We start from the raw sequence: 10375 nt of genomic DNA on the forward strand, positions 1-10375 counted from the left end.
AAGTATACTGTTTGTATAATGTATTTACTAATTAAAACTAAATAACTCTGAGGAGGCACTGCAACAAGAGGAAACATGCAGGTACGACAGATGAGTAAATTTGTATATTCTAAAATGATATGATTTTTCTGATTAAACATTCCCTCCACATCATCCCCCACTGCATTAATTAATGTTTAAAAAATAGTTATAAATAATTAGAAATGGTTCCTCCATTCGAATGAGTGTTTATGCACATGCAGATGCAGTAGAAAAGCTTTTAATAAACATTATACATTATATTTTGTAGCCCTTACCTTTGACCAGTTGGTCACTCAGTGCCAGACTGCTATGTTTAAATACTATGAAAGCAGACCAGAAGTACCACTCTATGACCCAGCTGTGATGAGGGAGTTTTGTGAGAAGAATGCTCCTGGGCTTTTCGATCTTCTACTGAAGTCAATCACAAGAGATGACAACAGAGTATTGCCCAATAGGGAGTTCCTGCAAAGGCAAAGAACGGTTTCACTGTTACACATTCTATCATACTTCAGGTTTGTACTTTAAAATTTAATTAATTTGGTTTGTTCCTGGACAAGGAAGAGTGCAGAGTTGTTAATACAGTATGTCAAGTAAGAATTTCTAAAGCCACATGATATACTGTGTAGTAGCATAATTTGATTGTTTTAAAAATTACAGGTCACAGAAGACATGCCAGCTGCAAAAGGACAGTGGTCTATACTCATCAATTGGGGGATTATCATTACAGGGATTGTCTCCTGGACCAGTGCTAGGCTTCTCAGTTAATCCCAGAACAGTCCAGAACATGAAGACAGACATGGCCAAGACCCACAATGATCATGTTACTAAACAACTACAACAAGTTAATGCTGTATGTACATACATTGTACACAAGACACAACATTTATATCAATACATGCACAGATACACATACATTGGTTCAAGAATGATGAACATGTGACAAACTATAATTACACACATTTTCATTTTTCAGCTTGACTGCTTCATGATAAACCTCCTGGATGATTATCACAATATCCACAGCAAACATGTTCCAACTGACCTGCAAAAAACCAAGATTGCACACATGGCCTCCTCCATGCTAGACATACACCCACACATCCCAGCGATAAAGAGAACCATTGTCAGCCCACATCGACAAGTCAAAGTAAACATCAGGGGGGAAAACAAGATGTGCCTTGGAGGAGCAGACAGTTCTGCTGTGTTACTACACATCAACAGGGGTCTCAAAGACATGAGAAATCACTTCATCGATCAACTTCCAGCACAAATGAAAAATCTAAATCCAGGGAATTTCCATAATTTGGTGCAAAATTTTAGGTAATAGGCTTTCTTCATTATTATTGTATGCCTCGCCATTAGAATAACATTGACAGGAAAATCTAGAGCACAAAATATGTAAGGAATCCATGAAAATCTCTGAACTAATACAGGCAATTATTTAAACAACCACATGTATTTTACATGTTTTCTAGGGTTTACCATCCGCCATGTGATGAAGACATTGAAAGCTTACAATCCTGCCAGCTTTTAGAGGAGTGCGAGCAAGATTTGAAAAGTCTAAAGAATTACAAAGAGTCTTTAGAACACGTGTTTTCAAAATATCGTGATGTTAACAATTATCTAGAGAGAAATCTTCTTCCCTTCCCTGCAGACTGGCCTGGTTGGTACTATCCAAAAAAACTAATAGCTAACAACTCCACTGGAAAGTACACCTCACTAATACCAGAACAAGGCCAATTTCATGTTGCCTTAAATGCTGTTGAGGATACTGTGATTATCTTTAAGCATTTTTTTGACAAACTGTTCTCATGTTTATTTGGTGGTTTGTTACCAAAGAAGCCACGTCCATACCAATCGTCACTATGTGTTACAGCAGCTTTACTTGGCTGGCTTATGGTACGGGAACAAGTGCTAAAGAAGTTTAATTTGTGCAAGAGTCACGAGTTCGTTTGCACTCTTTACCTACTGGAAGATGTTATTCCGCTGGTTTACTTCCAATACCAAATTTTCAGAACAGGAAATTTAGAGTTATATATGTCTGTGATGGCACAGATGGCCATTCTTTTTAACATTTGGCGCAGAAGGCATTATGACAAATCAACGCTTTCTTTCCTTAGTGACTCTGATTACCAAAAGACCTTTCTTCCCGACTACTGGAAATGCAAACAGCACTGGCTTTACCTATTTGTTGAAAAAAAGATCGAGATATGGCATTCTATGCTACGTGCTCACACTCAAAGCCACGACAATGCCTCTAACATTGAGAGGGTAGCAAAGACCATAGCATCAACTGGATTTCTGACCAACTTTTGTGGAGCATTTGTACCAGGTTACATGAGGGGACAATCAAATTTTAACTTCTGGCAGATTGCTGGCAAATCAGCAGAATTTATCCTACAATTGTTTTCAGAAATAGCCAAAAATACCAAAAAAGCTCATGTGGTAAGTATTACTAATTTTAAATGAAAAGGTGCTTTTGAGAATGAAAGATGAAAAAATTCTCACAAAAATATGACAAAATGATGAAAATGCCTTGGTAACTTGATATAAAATTGTTTAAAGCAAGTCTAGAATTTCAGTAAAAGAGATCCAATTACCACTGAACTCTTGCAATAGTCAAAACATGGTTTCACAAATACTGTCCTAAAAATTACTCTTGTATATTCCAGATTCCAAGTGATCGTTACAGTCATGGTAAACCTAAAAGTTGGCCAAAGTTCAATTTCCCAACATATGGTATCAAAGCTAAAACCAAGTGTCTTCCTCTGTCGTACAACCTAAGTAAAACTCTGGGAAAAGAGCCAAATCGACAAGTTTGTTGTGACCTACCTGATTGCAACAACAATAATTACGGTGGTGACTTTGTTCGCCTTGCCTGTTACCACACATTCCATGTGTCCTGTTTATCAAGAGATGGCTGCTGCAGTATATGCAAAGAACCTTTGTAACAAATGATAAGGAATAAAGTCTCTCAGTTTAATGAAGGACTGTTGAAAAATGGAAGAACAGAATCAGATGGTGAATCAAGTGACTCTGAAACTGAAGATGACACAGCAACTGTGGGGAGCAGCGAAACAAGAGATGCAAATGCAGAGCAGTACTACACCTCTGAACTCTGGGAGCAGAAAGTAAATAGCAGCCTCTCAGCTATCGGAGAGATTGACCAACCACAACATCCTAATGCTCAAGCCTCACATGCACACACTCAGTCTCAGTCCTCAGTGGTCCAAACTAGCTCTATTGTTCAGCAACTATCTGTAAGTCCTACCAAGTCCAATAGAATTACAAGCTGGCACTTCCCACCTGAATATTCACAATCAACTTTACTTGGCCGACTAGGGAGTAACGCATGCACATTTATTGTCCTTACATACAGTAAATTATACTTCAGCTCGCCTGAACCTCTTGACAGCAGCAGGCTACTAAGCAACACCTGGATTTACAGAGTTCTTGCAGCTATCATGCTTGGCAACCAATTTTACGACAGCGCTGCAGGAAACAGTGGTGGGCAGCTGTATGGTGTGCAGGAAGCAGCAACTAAAATGGAGCAGACAAAAGCCCTTGATAGCTTTGATGTCTCTGCAGAGTTGCCAGTCAGTATCATCAGAGAGCAAACTCCAGCAGCAAGCCTGCCGTACCACTTAAACCAAGCCCAGCTGAACAATACCAAGACCGCATGTATCTTCATTATAAATGACAAAACGGTGGCATTCATCCCTACACAGAATGGAATAACTGTGTTTGACAGTCATTACCATGGGACAAGTGGAGCATTTTTGGCAATGGCCCCAAACGATGCAGCGTTTGAACTGCTTTCATGGTTTAAAACGATTAACAGCATCCCACATAATTTAGGAACAGTAACATGTGTTTCATTTAGATAATGAAATATATCGATCCGGATCGATTAAGATAAGCAAACTCTGTACATAAAAGTATTCTACAGTTGTATACTATAGGTACATGTAGCCAACAATATACGTTCCTGGAGAAAGCTTTTTTTTTGAGCTTTAAGTCTTGCGAGTAAGCTTACGAGGGCATGCAGGTGCTGGCCATACAAGTTTTACGACAGCAATTCCATACCACAGCGTTTGTGTTAAAATAAATTTTACGACTCGCTAAAGAAAGGTGCCATTTTGATTACAAAACAAACTAAGATCGTAATACTCACGTCTGGCGACACTTTTCCAAACTCTCGTGTTGCCGTCAATGTCCCCCAAACATCATTTGTCTCTCAAACGAAGCAAACGACTGTCAATCGAAACGACGCTGAATCGTGGCGGTTGAATCCGAAGCTCTAAATATTTACCGCGTTAACTACAAGTTTTCTTGTATTTCTCGGCATTTCTTTGGGAACAAAAACTTCGAATTGCTCAAATTGTCATTTTCCAAAGCATAAAAAGGAGATATTTACGTTTAGGTGCCAAAATAATGGAAAATTTTCTGCTCCTTTCTTGTCGTCATTCAACTGAACACGAAAGAACCACACATCACGTTCGCGCCGAAATTTGATTCTATTTCGTCATTGGTCTAAGTCACTAGTGAGTCACGTGAGATAGAGCGCGGGAACCTGAGCATTCAGTTCGAGCGTTGACCTTTGAGCAGTCAGTCGTATGATTGAATTATCCTTCGAAAATTCATCAGAAAATGGATAAAAACGATCCTTCTTCGATGCATGAGGAAACATTGCTGAGTGAGGAATCTGACGGCTTTTCTGGAGGGTCTTTTAGTGCCAACGACGCTATACTTGCGGCCCTCCAGTCGTTGAATAAGAACATGACCGAAATGGGAGCATCGCTCAGATCATTGAAAGAGAAAGGGGAAACTTAGACCCCCATAACGGCAGAACCTGCCACAAAACGAAAATCCCCGTCAACAGGGGATAACTCTGACACAGAGGAATCAGATGCAGACGCACTTTTGGCTGCAAACAAACGACCTAAAGTTGTCGCCGACAAGAGCAACGGCTCCACGCGCGAAACCAGCGCAGATGATGAAAGCGATTCTTTACTCGATGACATCACGCAGTCTCTCACCGATACGGAGAAAACTGCCCCGAAAGTGTCTGAGAAACTTGCCAAGATCGTAAACTTGAGGTGGCTTACTAAGCTTGACGAGACAAACCTCATGGAAAAATCGGATAAATACCTTCGACCGATAAACTGTGATCGGCTAATCATTCCGAAGGTAAACCCTGAAATCTGGGGGCGCCTCGATCGGCAAGGACCTGAAGTTGTCAAACTTGCAAACCACACTTACGAAGGTCGGTAATATAACCGCACAAATCACCGATATGTTGTTGAAGGCTCGTGCCGAGGACGGTAAAGTTGATGTTGACAATATGGTCCGAATGAATGCCGATGCATTAGCACTTCTTGGGCATATCAGCTTCGAAATATCCCAAAGGAGGCGTGAAGCCATTTGCCCAACACTGCACAAAGATTATGCCACGCTGTGTGCTTCACACGTGCCTATTACAAATTTTTTGTTTGGCGATGAACTGCAAACGCAACTTAATCACATCCGTGCTTCAAACAAGATCAGTAGCACGGCAAGCCCCTCTAACTCCGCCAATAGGCGATCCTATGGCAAATCGCATCAAAAATTTCTTAAGTTTGAATGGAAAGGAGCCTTGTACCAATTTGTGTGTTTTCCGAATGGATTAGCACTTTGCCCTAGGAAGTTCACAAAGCTGCTAAAGCCGGTTTTTTCACTTTTGAGACAACAGGGGCACATTTCAGTTGCATATATAGACGACTCCTGGTTGACAGCAGATAATCTCTGCCAATGTACCAAAAATGTCATTGATACAACCAGTTTGCTTGACAAAGTAGGGTTTGTAATTCACCCTGAAAAGTCTGTCCTACTTTCGACACAAATTATAACTTTCCTTCGTTTTGTTCTCAACTCTATTTTGATGCAGGTTTCACTGACTCCAGACAGAGCTCTAAAATTAAAAAATGCATGTGAAAATCTGCTCGCTACTGTCTCCCCTTCTATAAGGGATGTGGCTCAAGTACTTGGGCGTATGACCTCTAGTTTTCCAGGGGTGATGTATGGCCCATGACACCATAGGTTCCTTGAAATGGACAAAACACGAGCTCTAAAACTACACAGAGGGAATTTTGATAAGAACATGAACTTATCCCAGGAAGCCATAATTGACCTAAAATGGTGGGTCACTGCACTGCCCACAGCCTATAACCTTATCAACCATGGAGACCCCCAGGTTACTATGACAACAGATGCTTCTCTGATTGGATGGGGGTGCTGTATTGATACAGTTACCTCTGGAGGGAATTGGTCTCCAGAAGAAGCACAGCATGACATTAATTATTTGGAAATGCTTGCTGTTTCCCTTGCCTTGAAATCTTTCTCAAGTGTAGTCCAGGGTAAACATGTGAAACTCCTGGTTGATAACACTACTGCAGTTACTACCATTAACCAAATGGGCACATGCCATTCTCGAGTAAACAATCAACTTTCACACCAAATCTGGTTGTGGTGCATAGACCATAGTGTTTGGCTATCAGTTGCACATATTCCTGGAAAACAAAATACTGAGGCAGATAGAGAGTCATGGCTGCCCCGGAAAGAAACAGAATGGACTTTACAGAAGCCAATTTTTTGATGCTGCTACTAAAAAATTAGGCGTGACTCCTAATGTGGATTTGTTTGCCTCTAGATTGAATTTCCAGTTAAAGCCCTATGTTGCATACCAGCCTGACCCAGAGGCCCATGCCATCAATGCCTTTCACATCTCCTGGAAGGGGTATACCTTTAATGCATTCCCCCCATTTAGTGTCATACAGCGGGTATTACAAAAGATTTCTGACGAGGAAGCCACAGGCTTACTAGTAGTTCCACACTGGCCAACTCAGACTTGGTGGCCATATTTAATGAATATGCTCATTGATTTTTCCTCTCATGCTACTTAGGAAGGAAGACACACTGTACCTACCAGCACATCCCCACCTGCTGCACCCACTACACAAGAAACTTCAACTACTGGTCTGCCACTTGTCAGGGATCTCCTTACAAGCAGAGGAATTTCGACTGGGGCTGCAAAGATCATCATGCAATCCTGGCGAACGGGTACACAAAAGCAGTAGCAGACTTACCACCAGCGATGGCAAGAGTTCTGTCGTTCAAGGGGTATTAATCCCCTTTCAGCTTCTATAGAGAATGGTCTGGAATTTCTTTATCAGCAGTATGAAAATGGCCTATCGTATAGTGGTATTAACACAGCCAGAAGTGCTTTATCCACAGTTATCTTCCTTCCAGATGGTGGCTCCTTTGGAAATCACCCTTTGGTTTCCCGGTTCCTTAAAGGTGTTTTTGAGTCAAGGCCTTCCCTTCCACGTTACAAGGACATATGGGATGTTTCTGTTGTTTTAGACTATTTAAAGACACTGCCTCCACTTGAGGAATTAAGCCCTAAAGACAGCACACATAAAACTGTTTTGTTAGTTGCATTGTTATCTGGCCAGCGATGCCAAACTGTTCATGCACTTACAGTTAGTGGCATGAGGATTACAAATGATACTGTTCACTTTGAGATTGCTAAACTTTTGAAGACATCCAAACCTGGCAGGCATCAAGGACACTTGGAGTTTAAATCGTACCCAGTAGACGAACGTCTATGTGTTGTGACTTGCCTTAGGCAGTATGTAAAACTGACAGAACCAATCAGAACTGGTCATGACCTTCTGTGGTTAAGTTATACTAAACCCTTTAAACCAGTAAGTCGTGACACTGTTAGTCGCTGGATTAAGAATGTTTTAGAAAAGGCTGGAGTAAACACAAAGGTTTTTTCTGCTCATAGTACTCGGGCTGCTGCCACTTCAGCTGCATGCTCAAATAATGTTTCTATTAATACTATCATGGATGCAGCTGGATGGTCCAGAGAAAGCACTTTTAGAAAGTTCTATGACAAGCCAGTTCAAGCAGTTGTCAATTTTGGGGATGAACTTGTCTCCACGCATGACTGTTCCAGTAAGCAATAAAATGGTCTTCTGTTTACCTGTTCATGGCCACATTGCTTTAAAGTCTCACGTGACTCACTAGTGACTTAGACCAATGACGAAATAGAATTTTAAAATTAAACGAGACTTACCTGTAAGGTGAAGTTTGATTGGAATTCTATGAGTCATTGGTCAGGAGCTAGGGAGTCACGTGCCCACCCTATTCTTACACAACATTGGGCATATGTTTTTTCAGCCCACCCTAAACTAGTGAGAAATTATGTGTCCACTCACAGGATTTAAAGACTGAATGCTCAGGTTCCCGCGCTCTATCTCACGTGACTCCCTAGCTCCTGACCAATGACTCATAGAATTCCAATCAAACTTCACCTTACAGGTAAGTCTCGTTTAATTTTAAAATTTTGTTGTGCCGACCTCTCGCACATGCGCAGACGTTATTCAGCCCTGTTATTTTAGAACAAATTGCGCCATCCTGACGTCATATATCCGCGCGGATTCACGCACATGTCAGGGGCTCTCGCGTGGATGTTGTCACGTTGCGTGATCAAATGGTGAGAGTTAGAGATTCTCTCGCGTATTTTTCACAGCGATGGCAGGGAATAAGGCAGGGAATACGAACCAGGGCGCTTAAATGTAGTTTTATGCTCTGAGCTAACGGAAAAGGTGGGTTTTTCAGGGTCGAAAACAAGACTTCAATCTCGCGCTGGGAATGAATAATAAGATCTGCTCACGCTAGTTGTAAGCTCACGCGTATGCTTAAGAATATAGCAAGAAAACTATCTACTCTGGTATCGAGTTAATTTGTGAGTTTCTCAGACAATGGTTAATCATAACCAAAACCTGTTTTGATGGTTTCTTATTGTTACTGCTTGTTTGGTGAGTTTGCAAAAATTTTTGAAAGGAAAGTCTGACGCGTACAATTAGCTCATTTGCATAGTGCAGCTCGTGCACTTTCAAGTCCGAGTCGGTGTTTTCAATTGTCAACAAATCTTGACAAAGATTTCTTTCGTTATCTTTTGTGTTGAGATGCTGCAACAAATTTCACGAATGCAAAAAAGGCTACTAACATCATGTGTGTTTCTTCAACATAAGCATAGTGAACTTTTACACTGCGAAAATGAAAATAGACAAGGAGTTTTTATAACTCGATCAACAAAATCGAAATCGTTATTCCAAGTTGATTAAAGAAAGCGTCATCGTAACTTTGCTGATTGTTTCTGCTTTATTCACATATTTTCAGCTTAGCTTTTAATATGTTCTCAAACATTTATCAATCTGAAACATATTTAAAAACTATAGAGCTATTGTTTGAGTTCGATGTACGCTTTCACACGAAAGTGCGGCGGAAGTACAATTTGTCATGTTTACTGACTGTACAAAACACGCATCGGCGGGCGCTCTCATTCATCGACAACAGAGAATTTACTGGATTTTTATACGAATAAAACTGAGCAGTATCTACGGACGTAAAGTTATTAAGCCTCGATGAAACGTCAAGCGTTGCTTACAATTCAAGCGAAACTCAAACTAGCAATTATTTTGTTTTACTTTTCGGTCGCGATAGACTGACAAATTCCTCGCAAGCGTGTGGCAAGAGGAGCTATGAAACTATGAAGTCCTGAAGCTCTGCTATATCTAAATATATCCAGCTAGTTTTTTTGCTGTGTAATGGAAAACTGTTAATCTTCAACATATGTGAAATTTAAAGTAGAGTAATGTACAGCTCATGTAAAAGAAGCATCCGTCGGAACACAACTTGGTCAGCGATATATATAAGCTTACAGCGGAACATACCTAAATTCGACACTGTCTTACTTCACTCAAACTCGAGCAGCTTACGACGAAAATACTTAAGCAAAACTCCTACAGACGTAAACGCGTTGAGTTGTGAGGCAAAAACATGAAACATTTCGGGAATTTCGGACGCCATTTCCCCCGCGCGACATCCGCAAAAATCCTCGCAGCATGCACGCGCGTGTGCCGCAGGTGATGGCGCAATTTGTTCTAAAAATAGAATTATTGTCCCATATCACGGGGACAACCCCAATACTTGAAATGGCGCGCTTACGGTCTCCGTCCCCGATTATGGCTCCTGTCCAGATACATACATGTATACATAATGAAAGAACTATAAGTGCATGCAGAATTAACTGTTCAAAATAGCTAGCTAACCACCAGGAAAGTTGCGTGGAACTAAATGCAAGCAAACTGGAGTTCTTTATAGGGTGATATGCATACAGGCAAAATTCAGTTTAATGGATAATAATCTACTTTGGTTAAACTTGATTCTAATTTTCTCCCGGGTATTCTTTTGTGTTCCGGCATGTTCGTGGATGTTCCGAATGGTCCGTGTTCCTGTTTTTATC

At 40.9% G+C, this 10375-nt stretch overlaps 3 pseudogenes; all 3 read left to right on the top strand.

Moving 5' to 3' along the window:
• Nucleotides 1–293: 293 nt before the first annotated feature.
• On the top strand, nt 294–4151 carry LOC110062563 (uncharacterized; annotated as a pseudogene).
• A 391-nt stretch (nt 4152–4542) lies between these two features.
• Nucleotides 4543–6091, top strand: LOC149102204 (uncharacterized; annotated as a pseudogene).
• A 69-nt stretch (nt 6092–6160) lies between these two features.
• Nucleotides 6161–8046, top strand: LOC149102205 (uncharacterized; annotated as a pseudogene).
• Nucleotides 8047–10375: the final 2329 nt, after the last annotated feature.

This window comes from Orbicella faveolata, unplaced genomic scaffold (assembly GCF_042242905.1).
Source record: "Orbicella faveolata isolate gen_17 unplaced genomic scaffold, um_ofav_v1 contig_36, whole genome shotgun sequence".
Lineage (NCBI taxonomy): Eukaryota > Metazoa > Cnidaria > Anthozoa > Scleractinia > Merulinidae > Orbicella > Orbicella faveolata.